Source organism: Aquarana catesbeiana, linkage group LG02 (genome assembly GCF_042186555.1).
Source record: "Aquarana catesbeiana isolate 2022-GZ linkage group LG02, ASM4218655v1, whole genome shotgun sequence".
Classification (NCBI taxonomy): Eukaryota; Metazoa; Chordata; class Amphibia; order Anura; family Ranidae; genus Aquarana; species Aquarana catesbeiana.
Genome location: NC_133325.1, coordinates 588,040,265 through 588,067,604, shown reverse-complemented (window position 1 = coordinate 588,067,604; position 27,340 = coordinate 588,040,265). Strand labels below are relative to the sequence as shown.

Genomic DNA, 27,340 nt, shown 5'->3' with positions numbered 1-27,340 from the left:
CTTTCCTTAATTCTTAAACTCCTGACTCAAGGCAAACTAAAGTCATTTGACAAGCTGCATGAGTCATTTCACACTCCCCCATGGCAATTTTTTTTTTAGATAAGCACGCCGTTTCTTCAATATTCAAAATATGAAAATTTCCCAGCTTCTCACTTCTTTCGAGCAGAGGGTCAACTTGACCCTCAATTGTTAGAAATAAAATTTGATATGTTCACATACAGGACTTGGCACAAAAATATATCAGCCACTAGTAACTGTGCTTGCACCAGTTTAATTGCAGCTTGTTGGGTAAAAAAACATTTGCCTCCTGTGGTTTGAAGTCAATATCGTAATATTTAACACTATTAATAATCAAGCCCCCCTTTTTTTTAAAAAAACTGGATACCCAAGATAGAGAACACAATATCCTTAGCTGGGTTGACCAGTTCTTAACTCGATCAGATTGTAAGCTCTTATGAGCAGGGCCTATTTAACCCTATTGTCTTTTATTGTATTGTAACTGTACTGTCTCCATTTAGATTGAACTGCTGCACAAACTCTTGGCGCTCTATAATTCCTGAATAATAATAATAATAATAATAATAAACTCATTACATTTTCTACTTTGTAACCAGCACGGCCAGCCTGCAGGCTTTATATTTGTAACCACATCTGAGTGTACCACACGTCTGTACTTTAAATGTATTGTGCCATATTTTCAGTAAAAATGTATCGAGCAGAAAGTTTGACCCCTGGTTGAGAACCAACAGTGTGGCAACAAGAAGGAGTTCCCTCAAGAGATCCATTAGAGTAGTAATAAAGAGTATAGGTGCCCTAAACAACAATAATATGTATCACAGAATACAAGAGCACTTACTGTATATCTGCATGGGGAAACAGCGATGGAATAGATCACATGCAACATAACAAAATTAGACAAGGCAAGGCCTGATCCAGGACAATGTGAATGATAATGGTGGTCATTCCATATTAAAGTGGTAGTTAAGTTATATTAAAGCTTACCTGTAGGTAAAGGCAATCTCTCTTAAACATGCATTGTTTAGGAGCTATTAAGTGTCCCTGCAGCTGGTGACGTCAACTGTGCATGAGCGCTGAAGGAACGGCATACCCGCGCTGTTCCTTCAGAGCCCTGTACAGTGAATAGTGACGTCATCGCGGCTCAGCCACTCAAAGGACCACAGCCCACAAACCCAGAAAGACCAGGTAAAGATGAAAGCCCTGTCAGTGCACCACTGGAGGGCTTTGTTTCAAGGTAAGTTTTTCATAATGTGCTAGTAAGCATTGCAGGGAGAAGATTTTTTTTCCCCCGCTTTAAAGTAAACCTTTCATGAAATAAACATGGAGACTGCCATTGTAGACCTTGCCTTCTGAAAATTTTAGTTGTCTGGCTTTCATGATGTGCCAGTAGCTTTAATAATTTGAGGGGTAGGCAACCTTAAAGAGGCAGAGATCTACCTCAACAACACGGGAGAAGTCAAAGATAACAGGCACAGTGTCTCCTACTCACATCTGATTTAAACCTCCAATTGCCATACTACCATGTCACAATCACGTGCATTGCACAGCAATCATTGGTTTAAATCAACTTCATACTGATCTGAAGATCTCTTCTTTACTTCTGCTGGCACCACTCTGGAGACCACTAGCCAGGATAAGAAGTGGAGTGCAGTTGGTATCACTCTGCATGGGACAGGGGACAGGAGGCAGCACTACAGAGGAGGCATCGGCTTATGCGGCTCTTGCTCCTTACTACAGCTCCAACTTGACAAGTAGTCCCTCTGCATTGCACGCTGCATGATTGCTCTGGAATAGCTGGTCAGCAAGACCAGACCGTGATCTACTGGTAGATTGCGATCCACTGGTTGCTGACCCCCATTTTAGTTACTGCCCTGGTTCATGTAAGCTGACCAAGGAACTCACACACTCCATATCTGCATGCTTGTTCCAGTTAGGTGACTTTGGATGTACTAATGTAAGAGGGTCAGCAAAAATAAGTTAGTTACTCCAAAGAACAAATAATATTTGAAGAACCCACACACAGTTAGGAAGTACTGTTAAAACATGTATTTGTGGCAAGGGGTGATTGAAGTCTTGTAAACAACACTACGAGGTGCTTGTAAACAATGGCTTTATAAAAGGGTAACATATAGTACAAAGTCTATAGAGAAAGCTTGGAATATGGCAAAACTTATACCAACCCTTGTGTTATGCCACACCACGTACTAAAAAAAGAGCATACATAGCATCTTCAGCAAGCTTCATCTCAGAAGTAATGGCTAGTGCCCTGGAAGGTGCTTGTTGCCATTTTGGAATCACAGTAAGCCATGGGACAGTATTGCCACTGCGAATAAGCTTATAATTTAATTTTGTCCATCATTCCTATCCAATCATAAAGTCCTTCCTCCAGCACGGCCACCTCACTTTTCTGTGTCAATGCCAGCAGTGAGAAGGCTCCTTCAATAAACACAACTATCCTTCATATATCCTAATGCCGCGTACACATGGTTGGACTTTCCGACATACTTGGTCCGGCGGACCAGAGTCTGCCGGACAATACGACCGTGTGTAAGCTCCGGCGGACTTTTTCCCAAAAGCCCGCCGGACCTAGATTTGAAACAAGTTTTAAATCTTTCCGTCGGACTCAGTTTCTGGCGGAAAGTCCGCTCGTCTGTGTGCTGGTCCGACGGAAAGCCCGCTCGTGTGTATGCTGGTCCAACGGCCCGCAGGGCACCCCCTCCCCCAAAGCACCCACCCCCCCCAAGTTGAGGGCATGCGGCCTGGTACGGTTCAGGGGGGGGGGCGCTCGCTCATCCCCACCCCCTTTCCTGACCGGCCGGGCTGCGTGCTCGGATCGGGGTCTGGTATGGATTTTAGGGGGGACCCCACGCCGTTTTTTCGGCGTAGGGGGGCTTCCCTTTAAAATCCATACTAGACCTAAGGGCCTGGTATGACCCGCGACGTGGCTCGCAAGGTGTCAATTTCGCCGATAAAAGTGGCAAGATTGACTTCCTTTTCTAGTCCCATCGCACCTGAGTCACATTCAAAATGAACGGACTTGTCCATGTGTGGGCAAGTCCGTTCATTCTGAAAGTCCGCCGTAACTCCGGCGAAAGTCCGTCGGAAAGACGGGCGGACTTAGCCCTCCAGAAAGTCCGGTCGTGTGTGGGCAAGTCCGTCCGTTTTAAAGTCTGGCGCACCTGGCGGACAAAGTCCGTCAGAAAGTGTGCCGGACCAAATATGCCAGAAAGTCCGATCGTGTGTACGCGGCATAAGAGTCAAGCCCGAAACGCTTTTTCAGTTTTACATACATTCAGCCTTACACCCTTAGTCAACATACTCTCCTCTGCCTTTCTGCTCTCCTAAGTGTTCTGCTACCTATTTCAGCTCTTCTATGCAAAATAACACATCCCAATATCTGTCAGCAGTACTGGAGGCTCTCCGCACATAAAGAGCGTTACACCCTCATAGTTCATGCACCACCTCACTCTCTGTTCTCCTCCTTAGTGTTGCACTTCCACCATACTCTACTCTTTTATGGATATCCTAAACCCTCTCTTGTGTACACAAACTCTGCAGTAATGCTAGCCATACATGCATAGATTTCTCTCATTCAGCCTGCAGCCTGAACAAGAGAAAACCAATAGATTAGTAAACAGTGCAGAGGAAGAAATCTCCCCTGCTGGATATTGTAAATCAGACAGCCGTAATGCCTGTGGCTGTCTGAATACACAAACAATGACTGCATCTGATTGGATGCAGTCACTGTTTGGCCAACAATTTTCCACCCGCCTGCTTCAATTTTTCAACAGAGGTTTGTCAAGCCAGGTGATGCTGACAGGGACAGCTTGAATTTTGGCTGATTAAGCTTTATCCTGCCTATGGCTGAGGCCCACTCACACTGAGAGCACACAGTACATGGAGTACACACAATCATCAGCACTCCACTCGAACTAAGGGGGACATCTATAGCCAGAGGAGATACAGCAAGTCCTCTAAAAAACGAACGAGTTCCGTTCCGAGAGCGTGTTCCTAAGTCCAATTTGTTCGTAAGTCCAACAAAATCAGCCTAGGTACCCAAATAACACAACCAGCTATAAAGTACTATACTAGATTTATAATACAGTACTTTTCACATGAATAATGATACTACACTACACAGAATCTACAATATGTATTGTCTAATAAAATGATTGCTTAGACTCCTACTCTTATATTAACTCCTCAGACACCTACTCCCAGAGCATGCATGCTAAACTCTCAGTGCCCAGTGCTCATGGGTTTTATCACCTAGTCCACAGCTTATGTGCATTGCTTTCTCAGCACCCCATCACCATCTGCTTTTGCATTTACCCCTTAGGGTTGTGCCTTGAGCACAAGTGCATTAATTTCTCAGATTCCAGTCCCAAGCACATGTATTAACCCCTTAGTACCCAGTCTCAAGCATATGTGTGATAAACCCTCAGTGCCCAGTCCTCAGCAAATGCATGTATCACCTCAGCACCCAGTCCCCAGCTATTCTGAGCTAACCCCACAGCGTTCGGTCTCCAGCTATCCTGAGCTAACCTCTCATAGCCCAGTCCCCCGCTATTCTATGTTAACTACTCAGAGCCCAGTCCCCAGCTATTCTGAGCTAACCCTTCAGAGCCCAGTCCCCAGCTATTCTGAGGTAACCCTTCAGAGCCCAGTCCCCAGCTATTCTGAGGTAACCCTTCAGAGCCCAGTCCCCAGCTATTCTGAGCTAACCCTTCAGAGCCCAGTCCCCAGCTATTCTGAGCTAACCCTTCAGAGCCCAGTCCCCAGCTATTCTGAGCTAACCCTTCAGAGCCCAGTCCCCAGCTATTCTGAGGTAAAACCTCAGAGCTCAGATACTTAAACTCAATGCACATATCTATATCAGGAAGAAAGTGCAGCGCTACGAAAACCTAAACTCATTACATGAATAATACAAAGACACACTGGAAGTGCTCAAAATATCTGTGTAAAATGTCTAAGTGTTAAAAGAATATTTGTAGAAAAACAAATTATTACAACGTCCCGTGAAAGTGGTTAGCAGAGCTGTCCACGGCATAATTAGGATCTTCTTTGTTTGAATGTGCAGTAGTCCTTAATTGCAATGCTAAACAGAAAATTCGTTTTCCACAATATACTTTTCTCGGGGTTTTTATTTGTTTGTTATTTTGATACATGTGGGAGCAAAACAGTTGGTAATTCTGCTGAACATAATAGCACAAATAAAAAGGGAACCTCACCTTTTCTACTCAAGAAGACACACACTTTCTGGCTTAGAAGAAATCTGTGGAGTGAAAACTCAAAACCATGAATAGTGCACCCGATCCATTGGTCACACGGCAGCGCCTTCATTTTTTCTAGTTTTGGATAGAGTGGGGATAAATTAGCATTTCTGTTAGGTTATTAATGGTATCCCCAGCACCATTACAATTACGCCTCACTACCTATCCCGCTGACAATTTCACCAGAGAAAATCTGAAACAAGGACATAAACAGAAACTAAAATCTGACCGGTGTTCTAGCCAATCCCTACTATACTAAAGAAAAGCATTTCTTTTTCTGCTGATGAGAAGACTGTAGACAGGGCCGCTGATAAGGCAGTACAACTGGCCCTTCAGTACCAGGCCCGGTCCCTATCAGCTCAGCAGGGGGGCCCAGGCAGCTTTACTGCTCATACATTGGTTTCTGGTGCAGCAGGGCATCTCAGAGCAGAACCACCACTACTACTACTACTACTACTACTACTAGGCTTAAGGGTCCCAAATTACATTTAGCTGGGCCCCATTGGGTTGACAAAGGGGCCCAGGAGGTGAGAGCCATAAGGGGAACCGTTTCTTTCATTTTGGCGCGTGGGGGCAGACATAGTCCGCACCGCAGTCCTGATACTTAAGTGTGTAAATGTGCTGGCCGGCCGCGGCAGCCCACCGTGAGTGATATGCTGAACAGTCTGGGTAGGAGTAAAAGGTGGCTACAGGGGCAGGTGTGGGATTCCGGTGGTGGATGCACAGTTAGGCAGCAGGACATGGAAGGTACATTGTTTACACAGTACAGCCTCAGTACCAACATACACAGCCATATATAGTACAGCCACAGAGTGTTCCTGCTGTATATGATGATTCTATCGCTGTACCGTATATACTGATTCTGTGGTTGTACTTTGTATTCTAATACTGTGACTTTACTGTATGGGCTGTATATACTGATACTGTGGCTGTACTGTATGTGGCGGTATATACTAGTGAAGTGAGGTAAGTGGCTGGTGAGGCACTGGCTAGTATCAGAGTCAGATACACACAGGTTACACACAGGTTACATACGCCGTGATCGTTAGAGCAATAATTCTAGCACTAGACCTCCTCTAACCCTAAACATGTAATCTGTAAAAAAATAAATAAATAAAAGCGTCGCCTATGGAGATTTTTAGGTATTGTAGTTTGGCGCCATTCCATGAGTGTGCGCCATTTTAAAGGGTGACACGTTAGGTATATATTTACTTGGCGTAACACCATCTTTCACATTATACCAAAAAAAAAACCTGTTTTTTTCATATATTCATGAAACAGTTCCCCCCCCCCCCCAAAAAAAAAAAAAAAGCGTTTGAAAAATTGTTGCGCAAATACAGTGTAACATAAAAAGTTGCAATGCCCACCATTTTATTGCCTAGGGTGTCTGTTAAAAGATTATACTGAGTAATTTTATAGCAAAAAATTATGATTATTACATGTAGGAGAGAAGTGCTAGAATTGGCCTGGGTGGAAAGGGGTTAATTACCATAAGATATAGATATATATAATGTTTTAAGGTAACTTACTATATTTTCAAAAACTGTACTCAAGCAGATGGCTTAACAGACAAATTACTAAAGTTTGAAGTTATAACCAGTAATTTCACAGTAAATAGATAAATAATAAATTATGTTATAACATATAGCATAATATATGATTTAGTTTGATTATAACAGTATCTTTTCATCAGACAGCAGATTCTCATTCTCCCTCTTAACTGTGTAAGAAAAACATGGGATTATGGGCAAATCTTATACCCATAAATACATGTTATTTCCTTCTAGTTAAAGCAGAGTTCCACCCAGAAATTGAACTTCTGCTGATCCGGTCCCCCCCCCCAATGTCACATTTGGTACCTTTCAGGGGGGTGGGGGGGAGCAGATACCTGTCTAATCAAGGTATTTGCTCACACTTCCGGAGAAGGATCACCACAGTATCCGCGGCGATCTACGCCATGTCCGGCCCCTTCTCCAACCCCCCTGCTGTCTTCTGGAAGACACACAGGTCCCAGAAGACAGCAGGGACTACTCAGAACGGGCAGTGCGACTCGCACATGCACAGCAGGGAATCAGGCTGTGAAGCCGCAAGATTCTGGTGCTTCCACCTATAGCTGAGGGACAGGTCGGCTTCGGGTGAGGACATCGCGGGTGCCCTGGCCAGGTAAGTGTCCTTATTTTAAAAGTCAGCAGCTGCAGTATTTGTAGCTGCCGACTTAAAATTTTTTTTTTTTTTTCAGATGGAACTCCACTTTAAGATGGCTGGGCCGGAAGGGAGCATTTGTCCTTTAGACACATGCCCCCCTTCTATGACACTGCATTGAGAGGCGTGCCTCCACTCAGGGGCATATCATGAAAGGAGTGGGCCCGTGACACAGAAAAAAAATGCGGCGTGTGTAAAAACGGGCATGGCTTAAATTGCACTAAAATGTTGGGCATGGCTAAATGGGGTGTAGTTTAATAGAGTGAGATGACTTACAGTGCAGAATACAGTAATGTTAAATAGAGAATGTACAGTGCGGAGTGTATGGCGGTGGGTAGTATGTGCAGGAGAGGAGTACGGCGTGTATGGGAGGTGGGTAGTATGTGCAGGGAGAGGGGTATGGAATGAGTGGAGGTGGGTAGTATGTGCAGGTGAGGAGTGTGCAGTAGTTGGTATTATGTTCAGGACTGTGTCAGTAGGGCAGTGTACGTTGACAGTAGTTCTTTATTATTTTTTTTTAAATTACATTTTTTTTGGGGGGGGGGGGGTCAGTTTTTTTATTATATTTCTTTTTACAATTTAATGTTTTAATACTTTTTGCAATATATTTTTTTTTTTAATCAGCCTTGACGGTGGTCTTTGGTGAGCTATCAATGGTCTAAACAGACCCCTGACATCTCCCCTTTAAGACAGAGAAAGAGACTGAGGACACAGATTCCCCAGTCCCTTTCTCTGCAGCCTCACCACTAAAGATGAATGGACAGGAGACAGCGGTTCCTTTCGACGCACCGATCATCCCTGGCTGTGAACCAGGGGACAATCATCCATGTGTGCAGGGTGGGTCACAGTGGGCCCAGCCCCCCCTCAGAGGCCTGTGTGCAGTGAACACCCTGCACCCATAGAGGATACGCCACTGCCTCCATTGCAACATTTTTTTTGGACAGCTGGGGCTAATGGTACTTTACCATTGGTCCAAGACTCCAAGCTGTACATTGAGCTCAGTGCTTCTGACAAGAAGTAAGAAGAGGCACTGTGAGCTCATCCTCGCACTCTGCTGCAAACAGTGTGCCAGCTTGCATTTAAACTGGCCGCTCTGTATGTAGCTTCTGACAGGCTGTGCAAGGAGCCTCGTATGTCCGGAACCATAGGTTGTAGGAGCCCCAAATTTACCAGTGGTGGGGTAGGACTTAGGCTACCTACCCCTAAAATTTGGGGTCCCTGTGACCTCAGGTCGCCAGCTACGACCCTCGATTTTTTTTTTTTTTTAATGTTCATGGCAGGAGAGGGTCTGCCTCACCGGCCTCCCCTGACTGCACATCCCTGGAATATACTGATTCTGTGGCTGTACTGTACATGGCTGTATACACTGATTCTGTGGCTGTACTGTACATGGCTGTATACACTGATATTGTGGCTGTACTGTATATACTGATTCTGTGGCTGTACTGTGTATGGCCACATATACTGATACTGTGGCTGTACTGTATATACTGATTCTGTTGCTTTACTGTACATACTGATACAGTGGCTGTACTATGTATGGCTGTATATACTGATTCTGTGGCTGTACTGTATATGGCTGTATATACTGAGGCTGTACTGTATATACTGATTATGTTGCTTTACTGTAGATACTGTGGCTGTACTGTATGGCTGTACTGTATATACTGATTCTGTGGCTGTACATACTGTTACTGTGGCTGTACTGTATATACTGATTCTGTTGCTTTACTGTACATGGCTGTATATACTGATACAGTGGCTGTACCTTATATACTGATTCTCTGGCTGTACTGTATATACTGATACTGTGGATTTACTGTATATGGCTGCATATGCTGATACCGTGCCAATTATCAGCAGATACAGTGCAGCTGCAGTATCAGAATATACAGTAAAGCCACAGAATCAGTATATACATTACAGACACAGTATCATAACAGAACACAGCCACAGAATCAGTATATACAGTAGAACCACAGTTATCAGATTATAAAAGTACAGCCATACACCTACTGTACTATGATGATCATCATGATAATGATGATGATGATGATCATAAGCATAGTAAGATGCTTCCGCTTAGACTTTGTTGCACTTTTATTTGGAAGGCAATAAAAATGTGCAGCTGCTTTTTTAACCCCCCCTTAACTCTCCCATGGAGCCCTTTCACCTTTTAAATCAGGGGCCCTCCTGTCTCTTTTTCAGGCAAACTGAACAAGCATGGATGTAAAAAAACCTGACATCTGACCATTACCATTCAGCTGTGATTCAGCGGGGGGGGGGGGGGGTTACAGGTGTGCAGGTGCGGGTGAGCGGCCCCAAATAAAACACTATCTGTGTGCAGGGCTGCAGCCACACATCTGTCAAATTAGGACCTGTGGCAGTTTCCTTACAACTGTTGCGTCCCCATAACATGGGCACCTGCACACAGCTCCAGCCACAAACAAAAACAATGATTGTAGATAAACAGGTACAACTTATGTAGGAGGATTTATTTCATCTCTGTGTATCACCTAAGGCCAGTCACTTCACTGGGAATATGGAAGGGTTTACAAGCACTTTAACCCCTCAACCCCCAATCTCCAATGCATGTGTATTAGCTCCTCAGTGCCTATTTCCCACTAGATGTACATTACCTCCTCAGTGCATGTGCATTAACCTCCCAATACTTAATCCCCAACACATACACATTAACCCCGCAGTGCCTAATTTCTAGCGCATACGCATTAACCTCTCAGTACCTAATTCCCAACGCATACACCCTAACCCCTTAGTGCCCAATTCCCAGTGTATGTGTGTTGTCCCCTCAGTGTCCACTCCCCTGAACATGTGCATCCTCTGTTAACCCTTCAGTACCCTGGCCCCAGTGCAATAACCCCTTAGCGCCAAATCTGTTGCTCTTGACATCTGATGTAAGGGGTGGGGTGCTCTGAACATCTGCTTACAATTATTATAAGAATAATACAATTCAATGCATTTTGAAAAGAACAGTCGCATACCACTGGTATCATTCACAAGAAACTTTATTGGAGACTGCTCAGGCAGAACACCATGGTAGAGCCATGTTCTGTCTGAGAAGTCTACAGTAAAGTTTCTTGTGGATGACCCTCCTTTTAAGACCCCTTTCACACTGGGACAGTGCAGGTGTTAGTGGTAAAGCCCCGCTAGTTTAGGGATGCTTTATCGCTGTTATAGCAGCGCTTTTCAGCCACTAGCGGGGCAGTTTTAAACCCCTCTAGTGGCTGAAAGGGTTAATAGCGCCCGTGTTGCGGGGCTGCCAAAGTGATTTGGCAGCGCTGTCCATTCATTTCAATGGGCAGGGGCGGTGTATACACTTTTTTTCCCGTCCTGCAAGCACACCGCCCCAGTGTGAAAGCAGTTTTCAGGCGCTTTATAGGCGCTATTTTTAGCGCTAAAAACGCTTGAAAAGCGCCCCAATGTGAAAGGGGTTTTAGACTTTCACCATCTGCTACAGGAGTGTGAATGGGTTCAGTGCCCTTCATAGCTTAAAGCATTTGTTATCCCAACACTTCATATTCCTGATATGTGCGTGCTGTACCATGTACTTGTATGAGAAAGTATCCTGTTCTCTTTCTATTGTTTCCTTTATGTGAAATCCCTGGTGTTCCTGACAGTCCCTCTGCTTTCCTATTAAACACTGACCACACTAAGCAGGAGAACACATCATGGTCATTTCTCTAGCTGTGCTGGGAACTCAGCTTGCTCTCTTCCGATCAGACTTGTCCTGACTCGCCCCCCACTGCACAGCCATTCACTAGGAAGCTCAGTGTACGGCTGTTTTTCCTCCCTTCAGCTCTTATAAAGCTGAGAACAGAGGAAACGTGATCACTTATAAAAAAAAGGGGAAAAAATAAAAAATGTTTATAATGTACAAAGTTACATAGTTACACTCCCTAATAATGTAAGTGATATACTATACCAATTCATAATTGCAGCACAGAACAAGGACACTCATGGGCTTATTGCTAAGAAACCATTTGCACTAGGACAAAGTGTCTATGTTTGTTGTGAGAAGGTATGCTATCCTTGGGTCCCCCTCCATGTCCAGGGATGGTGTTATTTGGCCTCTTTAGTTCCATAGTTACATAGTAGGTGAGGTAGAAAAAAGACACAAGTCCATCAAGTCCAACCTATGTGTGTGATTATGTGTCAGTATTACATTACATATCCCCGTATGATGCGGTCATTCAGGTGATTATCTAATAGTTTCTTGAAGCTATCAATGCTCCCCGCTGAGACCACCGCCTGTGGAAGGGAATTCCACATCCTTGTCGCTCTTACAGTAAAGAACCCTCTACGTAGTTTAAGGTTAAACCTCTTTTCTTCTAATTGTAATGAGTGGCCACGAGTCTTATTAAACTCTCCTTTTTAGATCTATACAAAAATGTTTTGCCTTTCATTTCTATATTAAACTGAATGGGTTGTTTTACAAGGTGATCGTTTACAATCATTTTAATACTTAAAGAGGAGCTCCAGTCTGGAAAAAACAAAAAAAATTAAGTCAGCAGCTACAAATACTGTACTATAAGGACACTTACCTGTCCAGGGATCCTGCGATGTCGGCACCCCGAGAGGATTTGTCAATCAGCTTTGGATGCAGGCACAGGCATTGTAAGTAAGGGAAACCAACAGTGAAGCCTCCAGGCGTCACAGCCAGTTTACTACTGCGCATGTGTCAGTCGCGCTGCACTTTCTGAATAGTCCCGCCGTCTTCTGAAACCTGTGTGTTTCCCAAAAGGCAGCGGGAGGAAGGAAGAGGGATGGAAATGCATGTAGATTGCTGATCTTACCCAGAAGTGGGAGCGGGTACCCGTCAAAACCAGGTACCCGTCAAAACCAGGTACCCGCTTCCCTATCAAAAAGTGCCAAATGTGGCACTGCGGGGGGGGGGGGGGATAGGGGGAGATTGCAGACAAGCGGAGCTTCCCCTTTTGAGTCCAATCACAGCCAGTCACATGTAAACACAGAGATGCCGGTAATCGGCACTCCTCGCCTCACACTGAGTGTGAAGAGAGGAGAGCCGATCAGTGGCATCTCCTCACAGGGGACAGCTAGGTATGTAATCAGGGCACTGATCATCAGTGCCCTGATTACAGTTAAGTGCCCACCAGTGCTAGCAATGATTGCCCACCACTGCCAGCAATCAGTGCCCACAAGTGCCAGCAATCAGTGGCCATTAGTGATGCCCATCAATGCCCAGTGCCGCCCATCTGTGCCCATCAGTGAAGGAAAAAAAATTACTTACCGTATAACACCCACTTTTTTCCCCTTAAAATCAGAGGAAAAATCACGGGTGCGTGTTATACGCCGATCCCCCCGCTGACTTTGAGCAGAGGAGGGAGCGCCGCCGACATACATACATAGCCGAGTGTACTCGGCTAGGTTCAACTAGCTCCGCTCACAGTCACGCCCAGTCCCGCCCTATGATGGACATAACACAGGGACTGGGCGTGACTGAACGGAGCTAGCCAAACCTAGCCAAGTACACTCGGCTATGTATGTATGTCGCCGGCACTCGGCTCCGCCCACAGGACTACGAGAGGAGCCAAAAGCAGCCGAGAGCCACAGGACCGGCTCTGTGTCTCTCAGCGGCGCCATATTTAAAAACTGCAGTGTCACTGGGCAAGGCTGCAGATGGACACTGACAAGGCTGCATTTATGGGCATTTAAATGTAAGTTTTTTTCCTTAAAAAGTTTTTTCCCTGAAAATTCCCTCCTAAACTTGGGGTGCGTGTTATACGCCGATAAATACGGTATTTACAAAATTTACTGACAGAAACTAAGAAAAATGTATTATTTCATGGTTACAGTGTAGCATGACCGCGCAATTGTCATTCAAAGTGCGACAGCGCTGAAAGCTGAAAAATGGCTTGGGCAGGAAGGGGGTGTAAGTGCCCAGTATTGAGGTGGTTAATATGAAAAAGACTTAAAGTGGATGTAAACCCGAATTTTTTTTTTTTAAATCATACTGTAGAGTATAAGATTTCCTATCATTTGAGCCCAGTCTTGCCACAAAGAGTTAATCCATCTCTGAGCAATCCTCTTTTATTGTTCAGTGAGATTTATATAGTCTTACAGATACAAACAGCCCTTTGAGGGCAAACATAATGCTGATGCAGCCCACGATGAAATTGAGTTTGACACCCCCTGCTCTACCCCATGTGCTTTTACCCTTTAGCGCCCATTACCTAGCTTATGCATGTACAGTGCACTTTACATTCATGGCTTACGTGTCAAATGTTTTTACCCCCAATTACCCTTTTTGCTATATTTATCATCTGAACAATAAAGAAAAGAAAAAGGGAAGAACATTATTCCAGAACACATGCATACACAAAATAAGAAACGTTCAACATTTTACTTTTACAAAATCACAACAATCAATGCCCTCCAAAAATGAGCCAGTTCACGAATGGGTACATATTTGTTAGAGTAATGCCTGGTACACACAATGAGATTATCCAACGGATGATTGTCCGTTTTTTTTGGGCACGCTAGTCTCATATCGAAAATGAAGAGTTTATTAAAAGTGACCAAGATTCTCGTACGACAGAATAAAAATTGGGAAGTGATGTCATGTGTTGTAATGTATTTTCATTGTATTTTCGAACAACATCTGTACTGATTAAATGAAACTCATATGATCTGGCATCATATGAGAAAAGTTTTCGTGTTTGTTCCATCGGACAATATTGGGTGAACTGTCACGATCGGCTCTTAAAAGCGGTGTACGAACGATCAGATTATTGTATGATCACTTTGAAAGTGGTATTTATCGTACGATTTTCTGATTGTGTATAATTGCAATGTTTGTTTTATATATTGGTTTGCCTAAGGTCATAGGTCTATCTTTAGAGACGCTCTTATATTTTAATTCTAATGCTATAAAATATATCATTTGTATAAATGAGTAAAGAGAATTGTTTTGAAAAACGACATCTGACCACTGCACACACTACAATCGAACTGTACAATCTCCTTTAGATCTACCAACAAATAGGTAGTTGGAGGACCTGTCCGATTGGATGGATTAGGTAGGTCCTCCTGTTACATAGTTTTGGTGTAAGTAAAGTTGATTGTACGGTCAGATTGTACTGTGTGCAGGGTTGCCACCTCATCCCTTTAAAATCCAAAAACATATTAACCACTTGCCGACCAGCCGCCATCATTATACGGAGGCAGATCGGCACGTTCCTGCAAACCGCAGCAGGTGTATGCTGGCACATTTAAGGGCGATAGCAGGCCGGTGGGGGACCCGATGCACATGGCCGGTGGAACAAGAGACAGAAGGGGGATCTGTCAATTTAAATAGACAGATCCCCATTCTGACAGATATGCTGTTCTTAATGATTAAGAGCAGAGATCTGTCTCCTTCTCCAGTCAGGCCCATCAACACACAGTTAGAAACACACACGAGGGGGCACATTTAACCCCTTGATTGGCCCCTAGTGTTAAACCCCCCCCCTCCCTGCCAGTAACACAGTAATCAGTGCATTTTTATAGTACTGATCACTGTATAAATGTCAAAAAAGTGTTCGATCTGTCCGCCGCAATGTCGCAGTCCCGCAAAAAAAAATAAAATAAATAATCGCAGATCATCGCTATTACTAGTAAAAAAAATAAATAATATATATATATATATATATATATATATATATATATATATATATATATATATATATATATATATATATATAATTAAAATTCCATAACGCTATCCCCTATTTTTTAGACGTTATAACTTTTGTGCAAACCAATCAATATACGTTTTTTTTTTGTTTTTTTTTACCAAAAATATGTAGAAGAATATATATTGGCCTAAACTGAGGAAGAAATTTGTTTCTTTACATTTTTTGGGGGGTATTATTATTATAGCAAAATATTAGCAATATATAATATCATATAGCAATATTATAGCAAAAACTAAAAAATAGATTTTTTTTTCAAAATTGTCGCTCTTTTATTTATAGCACAAAAAAAAAAAAAAAAAAACTGCAGGTGGTGATCAAATACCACCAAAAAAAAGCTCTCTTTGTGGGAAAAAAAAAAAAGGATATCAATTTTGTTTGGGTAAAACGTCGCACGATGCAATTGTCAGTTAAAATGACCCAGTGCCGTATAGCAAAATAATGGCCTGGTCATTAAGGGGGAAAATCTTCCAGTCTGTAAGTGGTTAATTACACAGGTTCTGTGGCTGATTAAGGGGGTAATTAAACTCACTTGGTGCTATAGCTGCAATAAATTAGCCTCAGAACCTGTGTAATTCATATGTGTTCGGGTTTAAAGGGATGAGGTGGCAACCCTAACTGTGTATGGTCAGATTGTACTGTGCATGGCGGCACAGTGGTGTAGTGGTTAGCACTCTCGCCTAGCAGTAAAAAGGGTCGCTGGTTCGAATCCCAACCACGACACTACCTGCCTGGAGTTTGCATGTTCTCCCTGTGCCTGCGTGGGTTTCCTCCGGGTACTCCGGTTTCCTCCCACACTCCAAAGACATGCTGGTAGGTTAATTGGCTTCTGTCCAAAATTGGCCCTAGTATATGAATGGGGACCTTTGATTGAGGGTAGGGACTGATGCGAGTGTGCGATGTACAGGGTTGGGAACAAGGGTCAGGGTTGTAGACACACACTCACTCAGGTTGAACTGGATGGACTGGTGTCTTTATTCAACCTTACTAACTATGTAACTATGTAACTATGCATGGTCAGACTGTACTGTGCACGATTAGATTGTAGTGTGTATGCTCAGATTGTAGTGTGTACGGTACAGATTGTACTGTGCATGATCAGATTGTACTGTGCACGATCAGATTGTAGTGCGCACGGTCAGATTGTACTGCGCATGCTCAGATTGTAGTGTGTATGGTCAGATTGTACTGTGCACGGTCCGATTGTAGTGTGTATGGTCAGATTGTACTGTGTATGGTCAGATTGTATGGTGACCCTTGGTGTATACTTGTGGCTTAGTTTGGAGGTACAGAATATACATGTAGTTTGTTAGTGTAGTTATTAATGAGTATCCTGGCTGGTGATCTATAGAGCATGTGGAGAACTAATGATGGACATGTGAGTGCACATACTTGGTAAGGAAGGAGAAATTGCTTGTTTTGTGGGAGGCTGTGATGACACATGGAGACACTGAGCACAGACATATTGTGTAATAAAGATCCCCAATATTCCACCACCTCCTATCCGGAGAGCTCTCCTTACCTGGGTACCCACCAGCACCTATGCAGCAGCTGGAAGACACTCACACACCCTGCCCCTTACTGACAATAGAGCATCCTCCGACCCAGCATCTCTTCTCTGGGCAGCAGAAAGGGAACCTACCAAAACTAAACAAGAGGGGGGGAAACGATACAATCATCCACCTGAACAGTCCGAACTTCTCTTCACCACCACAATAACAATGCCTCTGCTATTCTAATCTAACATTCACACCGCCAAGCAGATCTCAGAGTACGAACCCTGAACAGGACTGTGATAATATGTGTCTTGCCCCCCCCTCTGTCTCGCCTGGAGAGTGGTTGCACCCGGTCTGTCTTTTACTAAGCCTGCCTTCCAGTCTATTCGTGGATTGTTCAGTTGACGGGATGTACCAAGCTGGTAGGGGGTACATGTGAATAGACTGAGCCAGGGCTAAGGAAGGGGGTGTAACGGAATGAACAGGTGCTGTAGGTGTGTCTGGTGGGCGTTCCCACAGATGTCAACAGAGAACATGACAGATCAGCATGGATCTGGGGTCATGTACACTGAGCATTGTGGGAACTAGACTGGGCTTATATATTGTAAAGCTCCCAACTGTCCCTGATTTGGAACAAAGTCCCTTTGTCCCTCTTTCCTCCTCATTTGTCCCTCATTTTGTTCTGATCTATATCGTTGTATATAAAATGCACTATTTATCTTTCAAAAAGTGTTTCCCAGTGCTTCTATCCAATTTTCAAATTGCAGCATTTGTAATTTTCAAAAGCCAATATAAGGGAATAGTAGTGGAAAAAAATAAAGCACTTCTGGGTTTAACCAATCATTTTTTTTTTATAATTCTCCTTTAAGGGGCGTGGCAGGGGGTGTGTCCTATGTAGGGGGCTGCACATACAGGGAGTTCTTCCAAAGAGGTGGGGTTCTGAAAATAAGTGACACTTCTGCTCTTGCAGCATTCATCTGAACATTTTCTTCTCTCTTCACAGGTAATCTGCGTTTATATTCCCATGTCCTGCAAACTGAAAATTGACTGACTGCTTATATACATTTTTGGTAATCTGCGTTTATATTCCCATGTCCTGCAAACTGAAAATTGACTGACTGCTTATATACATTTTTGGTAAATCTGTTTGTCACCGCTGTCTCAACTACATCTGTAGCCATGCTCACATTGTTTCAATGTTTATTTAGCCATTAAGTCTTACCTAAATTATGGGTTTCCTTATCTTTACAATTTTGGCCTTTTAGTCCCCTTGCAGTTTGATTGTGGTGTGATTTCACTTCAGCGATTTGCACAAAGCTAACCATAGCAGATTACAGGTGATCTCATTTTCATATTATCTCACCTTCTTTGAAACATGCTCTCTTTACCTCTCCTCCTCCTCTTCACAATTGCAGCCTCTCTCCTCAAGCTCTCTTTTCTACATCCCTCTGCTCCACCACACAATCTGTACATATCACCCTCACTTCTCCCCTCCCCCTACTACTGCACTCATCACCTCTTTCTAACTCTAAGCTCACTTGCTAACATACCCCCCAGCAGGGGCGGACTGACCATTGGCCCCATAATCTCCTATTGCCCGGGGGCCCCATGAGTTATCAGTCCGCCCCTGCCCCCCAGGATACTGAAGCATGTCCCCTCATACAAATCATATTCTCATATTACCTCCCTCACTCTTCTGCTTCTCCTAATCGCTGGAGATATTTCCCCAAACCCTGGGCCTCCCTTATTTAACTGTGTCCCAACACACCCATCACCATCACCCTACACCCTCTGGCAGTAGTCGCAATCTACACAATTTAGTCTCCATTCCTCTTCTTCCCAACGCCAGCCTCCCTCTCTCCTGTGCCCTCTGGAACGCGCGCTCTGTCTGCAACAAACTCACTGCTGTACATGACCTCTTTGTCACTAATTCCTTTAATCTACTTGCTCTCACAGAAACCTGGCTCCACGAATATGACACCCCTTCTCCTGCTTCCCTCTCCCAGGGTGGCCTTCACTGGACTCACTCCCCTAGGCCTAATGGACGCAAGGGAGGTGGAGTGGGATTCCTCCTATCTCCCCAGAGCACCTTCCAGGTTATTCACCCTCCTCCCTCTTTTTCACTCTCATCATTCGAAGCCCACTGTATACGTCTATTCTCTCCTACTTCCCTAAGAATTGCTGTGATCTACCGGCCCCCTGGACCATTATCGACTTTCCTTGATGAGTTTTCTGCCTGGCTACCCTACTTTCTCTCTTCGGATATTCCCACAATCCTTCTCGGTGATTTCAACATCCCTGCTAATACAAACACTCCCGCTACTTCTAAACTTCTTAGTCTAACCTCTTCATTTGACCTGAAGCAATGGGTACAGGCTTCTACTCACTCTGATGGCAACACCCTTGACCTTGTATTCTCCTACCTATGCACTCCATGCAACTTCTCAAACAATCCTTTTCCTCTCTCCGACCACCACCTTATTAGTTTCTCTCTCCCTCTGTCTTCCACCACCTTTCCCTCCAATCGCCTAACCATCACCCATAGAAACTTTCGCAACTTCAACTCATGTCTCCTCTATTCTGCTACTGACCACCTCTATGACAAAATCTCTCCCCTGTCCTGCCCCAACCAAGCCATGTCCATCTACAATAAATCTCTGTCCTCCACCCTGGATAAGCTCGCTCCCCTCACTACACGCAGAATCAGGCCTCGACCCCTACAACCCTGGCAAACAGATGACACTAAAATTCTCAAAAAACGTAGTCGCGCTCTTGAGCGTCTGTGGCACAAGACTAAGTCTCTCAAAGACTTCAACCAATACAAATCTGCCCTCCAAATATACTATTCTTTCCTCCACACTGCCAAGCAAACCTATTTTACAACTCTTATTAACACTTTCTCATCCAATACCCGTAAACTCTTCTCTACCTTCAACTCTCTACTTTGTCCTCCACCGCCTCCACCCACTGACTTACTCACTGCCCAGGAAATCGCTAATCACTTCAAAAACAAGATTGATACAATCCGTGATGCAATCTCTATTCTACAGGTATCTCCCCCAGCTAAGACCCCATGTCAACAGGTACAACTGACACTCCCCCTATTCAAATCTACTACTACAGATGAAGTTGCTAAACTCCTTTCTATCGCCCACCTAACCACCTGTCCCCTGGACCCTATTCCCTCTCAAATGCTACGGTCACCCCCTGACCCCATCCTATACTCTCTAACCCACATCTTCAATCTCTCCCTCACCTCTGGCATCTTCCCCGATGCTCTAAAACATGCACTGGTCACCCCCATACTCAAAAAGCCGTCCTTGGACCCTACCAATCTTAACAACCTACGCCCAATCTCCTTGCTCCCCTTTTCCTCTAAACTCCTTGAACGCCTGGTTTACAACCAACTGAGTGACCACCTCATTAAAAACAACCTTCTTGATCCCCTTCAATCTGGATTTTGCCCTCAACACTCCACAGAAACTGCTCTTTTAAAACTCACAAATGACCTACTAACTGCAAAAACCAATGGACACTATTCTGTACTCCTACTTCTGGATCTTTCAGCTGCCTTTGACACGGTTGACCACCCCCTCCTCCTCAAAAAACTTTACTCCCTCGGTCTCCGTGACTGTGCTCTTCAGTGGCTCTCATCCTACCTATCCCAACGCACCTTCAATGTCACTTACAATTCTACTTCCTCCACTCCTCTTCCCTTCTCTGTCGGGGTCCCCCAAGGTCCTGTTCTTGGACCTCTTTTATTTTCAATCTACACCTCTTCCCTGGGTCAGCTGATAGCCTCTCAAGGCTTTCAATATCATTTCTATGCTGATGACACACAAATCTATCTCTCCACCCCTCAACTCACTCCATCAGTCTCCTCACGCATCACTAACTTACTAACCGACATATCTGTATGGATGTCACACCCCTTCCTCAAACTCAACTTGTCCAAAACCGAGCTTATAATATTTCCTCCCCCACGTTCCTCTTCCCCCGACTTCTCTGTCAAGAGCAATGGCAAAACCATCCACCCGTCCCCACATGTCAGGGTACTAGGTGTTATCCTGGATTCTGAACTCTCCTTTCAGCCCCACATCCAATCACTTTCCAAAGCTTGCCGCCTCGACCTCCGCAACATCTCTAAACTACGTCCCTTTCTAACCAATGAAACCACAAAGCTCCTGATTCACTCCCTGGTTATCTCTCGCCTTGACTACTGCAACTCACTCCTCATTGGCTTACCTTTAAACAGACTATCCCCCCTTCAGTCCATCATGAATGCTGCTGCCAGACTCATCCACCTTACAAACCGCTCAGTGTCTGCTACCCCTCTCTGCCAATCCCTCCATTGGCTACCACTCGCCCAACGAATTAAATTCAAAATACTAACAATAAGTTACAAAGCCATCCACAACTCTGCCCCCAGCTACATCACTAACCTAGTCTCAAAATACCAACCTAATCGCCACCTCCGTTCCTCCCAAGACCTCCTGCTCTCTAGCTCCCTCATCACCTCCTCCCATGTCCAGGACTTCTCCCGAGCCTCGTCCATCCTCTGGAATTCCCTACCCCAATCTGTCAGACTGTCTCCAACTTTATCCACTTTTAGGCGATCCCTGAAAACTTTCCTCTTCAGAGAAGCCTATCTTGCCTCCATCTAACAACTGCACTATTTTCTCCGTTACCTCATCCCCCACAGCTATTACCCTTTGTATAACTTGACCCTCCCTCCTAGATTGTAAGCTCTAACGAGCAGGGCCCTCTGATTCCTCCTGTATTGAATTGTATTGTACTTGTACTGTCTGCCCTAATGTTGTAAAGCGCTGCGTAAACTGTCGGCGCTATATAAATCCTGTATAATAATAATAAATAATAATAATAATGCCTGCATACTTTTGCTAATAGGTGTCCCTCGTTCCCAATCTCAAAAAGTTGGGAGGTATGTATATTGTAAAACTAGTGTGTGTCCGTTCGTTGTTAGGATAGTTTTGCATTGATTGCTCTCACTCTATGCAAATGCAATGTTTTATATAAAAGATTTCCTTTTTTTTTATATTTTTATATACACCATATCAGTGGTTCTCAACCCTGTCCTCAAGTACCCCCAGCAGGCCATGTTTTGGGAAAGCAATTTCAGGGAATGCCTGTGTAACTCGCATCAAAGTCAGACCAAAGTAGTACAGGGACTAATTTGAAGTCGGTGTGACTTGAAGTCGCACAGATATGAATGGTACTCACTGGAAATCATGTATGGATGTCACACCCCTTCCTCAAACTCAACTTGTCCAAAACCGAGCTTATAATATTTCCTCCCCCACGTTCCTCTTCCCCCGACTTCTCTGTCAAGAGCAATGGCAAAACCATCCACCCGTCCCCACATGTCAGGGTACTAGGTGTTATCCTGGATTCTGAACTCTCCTTTCAGCCCCACATCCAATCACTTTCCAAAGCTTGCCGCCTCGACCTCCGCAACATCTCTAAACTACGTCCCTTTCTAACCAATGAAACCACAAAGCTCCTGATTCACTCCCTGGTTATCTCTCGCCTTGACTACTGCAACTCACTCCTCATTGGCTTACCTTTAAACAGACTATCCCCCCTTCAGTCCATCATGAATGCTGCTGCCAGACTCATCCACCTTACAAACCGCTCAGTGTCTGCTACCCCTCTCTGCCAATCCCTCCATTGGCTACCACTCGCCCAACGAATTAAATTCAAAATACTAACAATAAGTTACAAAGCCATCCACAACTCTGCCCCCAGCTACATCACTAACCTAGTCTCAAAATACCAACCTAATCGCCACCTCCGTTCCTCCCAAGACCTCCTGCTCTCTAGCTCCCTCATCACCTCCTCCCATGTCCAGGACTTCTCCCGAGCCTCGTCCATCCTCTGGAATTCCCTACCCCAATCTGTCAGACTGTCTCCAACTTTATCCACTTTTAGGCGATCCCTGAAAACTTTCCTCTTCAGAGAAGCCTATCTTGCCTCCATCTAACAACTGCACTATTTTCTCCGTTACCTCATCCCCCACAGCTATTACCCTTTGTATAACTTGACCCTCCCTCCTAGATTGTAAGCTCTAACGAGCAGGGCCCTCTGATTCCTCCTGTATTGAATTGTATTGTACTTGTACTGTCTGCCCTAATGTTGTAAAGCGCTGCGTAAACTGTCGGCGCTATATAAATCCTGTATAATAATAATAAATAATAATAATAATGCCTGCATACTTTTGCTAATAGGTGTCCCTCGTTCCCAATCTCAAAAAGTTGGGAGGTATGTATATTGTAAAACTAGTGTGTGTCCGTTCGTTGTTAGGATAGTTTTGCATTGATTGCTCTCACTCTATGCAAATGCAATGTTTTATATAAAAGATTTCCTTTTTTTTTATATTTTTATATACACCATATCAGTGGTTCTCAACCCTGTCCTCAAGTACCCCCAGCAGGCCATGTTTTGGGAAAGCAATTTCAGGGAATGCCTGTGTAACTCGCATCAAAGTCAGACCAAAGTAGTACAGGGACTAATTTGAAGTCGGTGTGACTTGAAGTCGCACAGATATGAATGGTACTCACTGGAAATCATGGGGTACGACTTGTCATGCAACTTTGCAGTCCCAAGTCGCAGGACAAGTCGCACAAGTGTGAAAGGGGCCTTAGATAAAATAGCTGTCCAAAATATCAAGCCATTGACTGTGATTTAATGTCTAAACGGCTGACAACAAAAGTGAGTACATCCCTAAGTGAAAATGTCCAAACTAGGCCCAATTAGCCATTTTACCTCCCCGGTGTCATGTGACTAGTGTTACAAGGTCTCAGGTGTGAAGGGGGAGCAGGTGTGTTAAATTTGGTGTTATCGCTCTCACTCTCTCATACTGGTCACTGGAAGTTCAACATGGCAAAGAACTCTCTGAGGATATCAAAAAAAGAATTGTTGCTCTACATAAAGATGGCCTAGGCTATAAGAAGGTAGCCAAGACCCTGAAACTGAGCTGCAGCACGGTGGCCAAGACCATGCAGCAGTTTAAGAGGACAGGTTCCACTCAGAACAGGCCTCGCCATGGTCGACCAAAGAGGTTGACTGCACATACTCAGCGTCATATCCCGAGGTTGTCTTTGGGAATTAGAAGTATGAGTGCTGTCAGCATTGCTGCTGAGGTTGAAGGGGTGGGGGGTCAGCCTGTCAGTGCTCAGACCATACGCTGTGCACTGCATCAAATTGGTCTGCATGGCTGTCATCCCAGAAGGAAGCCTCTTCTAAAGATGATGCACAAGAAAGCCTGCAAACAGTTTGCTGAAGACAAGAAGACTAAGGACATGCATTACTGGAATCATGTCCTGTGGTCTGATGAGACCAAGATAAACTTATTTGGTTCAGATGGTGTCAAGCATATGTGGCAGCAACCAGGTGAGGAGTACAAAGACAAGTGTGTCTTGCCTACAGTCAAGCATGGTGGTGGGAGTGTCATGGTCTGGGGCTGCATGAATGCTGCCGGCACTGGGGAGCTACAGTTCATTGAGGGAACCATGAATGCCAAGATGTACTGTGACATACTGAAGCAGAGCATGAAACCCTTAATTTGAGACTGGGCCGCAGGGCAGTATTCCAACATGATAAAAACCCCAAACACACCTCCAAGATGACCACTGCCTTACTAAAGAAGCTGAGGGTAAAGGTGATGGTCTGGCCAAGCATGTCTCCAGACCTAAACCCTATTGAGCATCTGTGGGGAATCCTCAAACGGAAGGTGGAGGAGCGCAAGGTCTCTAACATTCACCAGCTCCGTGTTGTCATGTAAGAGTGGAAGAGGACTCCAGTGGAAACCTGTGAAGCTCTGGTGAACTCCATGCCCAAGAGGGTTAAGGCAGTGCTGGAAAATAATGGTGGCCACACAAAATATTGACACTTTGGGCCCAATTTGGACATTTTCACTTAGGGGTGTACTCACTTTTGTTGCCAGCAGTATAGACATTAATGGCTGTGTGTTGAGTTATTTTGAGGGGACAGCAAATTTACACTGTTATACAAGTTGTACACTCACTACTTTACATTGTAGTAAAGTGTCATTTCTTCAGTGTTGTCACATGAAAAGAATAAAATATTTACAAAAATGTGAGGGGTGTACTCACTTTTGTGAGATACTGTATATATACACATGCGTGTTTGAGCTTTGGGGGGCACACCCTAATGCAATAGGCTGCGCACACCTATGCAGGTAAGAATAATATTTTTAACTAAAAAAAATGAGACTTTAGTATCTCAATACAGGACCTCTGATATGCCAGAGAAGGAATCCAAGAGAGGGTCTTAGTGGAGATTATATTTCCCAGCTACAAAAGTCAACCCTGATATGAAGTAGTTGTCTTATTGCCATAGTAAACCAGTGCTTTTTTAGGTCTATGTTTAGGAGGGTGGGCTAGTGCTATTTCCTTGCTAGTTCACAGGACTTTTGTTCACAAATTTGGTTAAAGTGGCTCTAAAGGCTCAAGGTTTTTTACCTTCACACAATAGGCTGTGCACACATGAAGGTAAAAAACCTTCTCTGTGCAGCAGCCCCCCTAATATTTATCCGAGCCCCATCGCAATCCAGTGGTGTGCATGAGCGCCTCAGCTGTCCGCGGACTCTCACTCCTTATTGGCTGGGACAGAAGAGGGAGGCATTGGCTCCCGCTGCTGTCAATTGCAGCCAGTGAACCAATGAGGAGAGAGAGGGGGCGGGGCCAAGCCACAGCTCTGTGTGTGAATGGACACAGAGTAGCAGCTTGGGAGTGAGCCTGTTTGGGTACCACACAGCAAGCTGCTTGTTGTGGGGGCACTCGGCAGGAGGGAGGGGACAGGCGCATCGGAGGGGGGACCCAAGAAGAGGAGGATCGGGGTAGCTCTGTGCAAAACCACTGCACAGAGCAGGTGAGTATGGCTTGTTTGTATTTTGTTTTTTTAAACAAGCCTTTAATATAGGGTGACCAGACATCCCCAGTTTCCGGGGACAGTCCCCGTACTGAGGACACTGTCCCCAGATCAAGAATGTCCCCCGTTTTGTCCCTGGAAGTAGTGGGGGGAGTTACAAGCACAAATCTCCCTGTGTGGCTTTCAATGAAGCAGCTGACAGCCGCTTCTCCTCCTCTCCCTCCCGCAGCTGTCAGCTGCTTCATACCATTAGAGCACTTCTTAGCGTTGCAGCCATGTCCAGCCCCTCCTCCGTCCCTCCCTCTGTCTTTTGGGAGACACACAGGTCCCAGGAGACAGCAGGAACCAGTAAGGACGGGCAGCGTGTCTCGCGCATGCGCAGTAGGGAACCAGGCTGTGAAGCCGCAAGGCTTCACTTCCTGATTCCCTTACCGAAGATGGCGATGCCTTTACCTGAGAGCCGAGGGACAGATCGGCTTCAGGTGAGGACATCGCGGGCTCCCTGGACAGGTATGTGTCCATATTTTAAAAGTCAGCAGCTGTGATATTTGTAGCTGCTGACTTAAAAAAAAAAAATTGGCAGAACTCCGCCTTAAGGAAGATCTCTACATGGAACAACCACCAGGGTTTGAGCAAGGAGACAACCTTGTGTGTAAACTTCAGAAGAGCATTTATGGTCTTAAGCAATCTGCAAGGATGTGGAATGAGAAAGTGAACAAAGTATTTACTAGAGAGGGATTCTCAAGAAGTAAAGCAGACCCCTGTCTCTACTCCAAGATGCAAGAAGACAGATGGATATACATTCTTATCTATGTTGATCACATTATAACCTGTTTTGAACAAGAAGGTGATTGTCACGTACCTGGTGGTGGAGTCTGTTATGCAGAGGGAGGCCTCTCTTACACCTCTGAGTCGAGGCCCCTGATAGAGAAAACAGGAGGCGCGGGAGTGCAGAGTCGCACGAGTGCCTGGCAGAGTTGCTAGCAGAAGAGCTGGACCGGAACTGATGGTGGAGCTGGAATAGACCCTGGAACAGTTGTCAGGCTGGAGACTGGAGCTCAGGCAGGTGCAGGCAGGCAGGCTGGAAGCGCAGGTACACGAGTCCAGAGCAGATGGGTTACAGGAGCAGAGTCAGGTGCAGGCAGGTATGCCAACAGGCGGGCAGCAAAGTAGCAGAAGGAGCAGGCAGGAACATAGTCAAGGCAAGCCGTGGTCGGGTGCAGGCAGATAACAGGATTAGTCAGGGGCAAGCCGGGTAGGTCAACTGGAACAGGTTCAGGGAAACGGTTATCAGAAATCACAGGGAACGCTGTAGACCAGACAGCACTGATCCAGGGGAATGAGTCAGTTTAAATAGCCTGTTAGTACCAAGAACTGTCACAGGGTGCCCACTCGCGCATACGTTGGCATTCCGTGCGACATTAGTGTGCAAGCGTGTGCGCGTGTGCATAGGCGCGCGAAAATGTGCCCACACAGCCCTTCTCAGTGGGACATGCAGAACTGGGGAACTTCTGTGGCCGCCTTGTTGATTATTGGCAGGCCCTTTCTGACAGGGATTATAATCAGATAGTTCAAAAGCTGAAAGAAATTTTTGATCGATGAGCTAGGAAACATTAGCTACTATGTGGGATTCCAAATAGAGAGAGAAGCTCAAAGTTATCTTCTCAACAAATCTCAGAAAATCTTCGAAATCTTGGAACAATTCTATATGCAAAATGCAAAGGAAGTG

At 44.9% G+C, this 27,340-nt stretch overlaps 1 long non-coding RNA gene across 1 annotated transcript in view; it reads right to left on the bottom strand.

Moving 5' to 3' along the window:
- The window catches only part of LOC141128758 (uncharacterized), a 45,146-nt gene extending 28,095 nt beyond the window's left edge, over positions 1–17,051 (bottom strand). Inside the window, exons 1-2 of the long non-coding RNA XR_012241732.1 lie at positions 16,728–17,051; positions 5,250–5,366 (exon numbers count right to left, since the gene is read on the bottom strand). This is a non-coding gene — a long non-coding RNA (uncharacterized lncRNA). The remainder of the gene's footprint in view (positions 1–5,249; positions 5,367–16,727) is intronic.
- Positions 17,052–27,340: the final 10,289 nt, after the last annotated feature.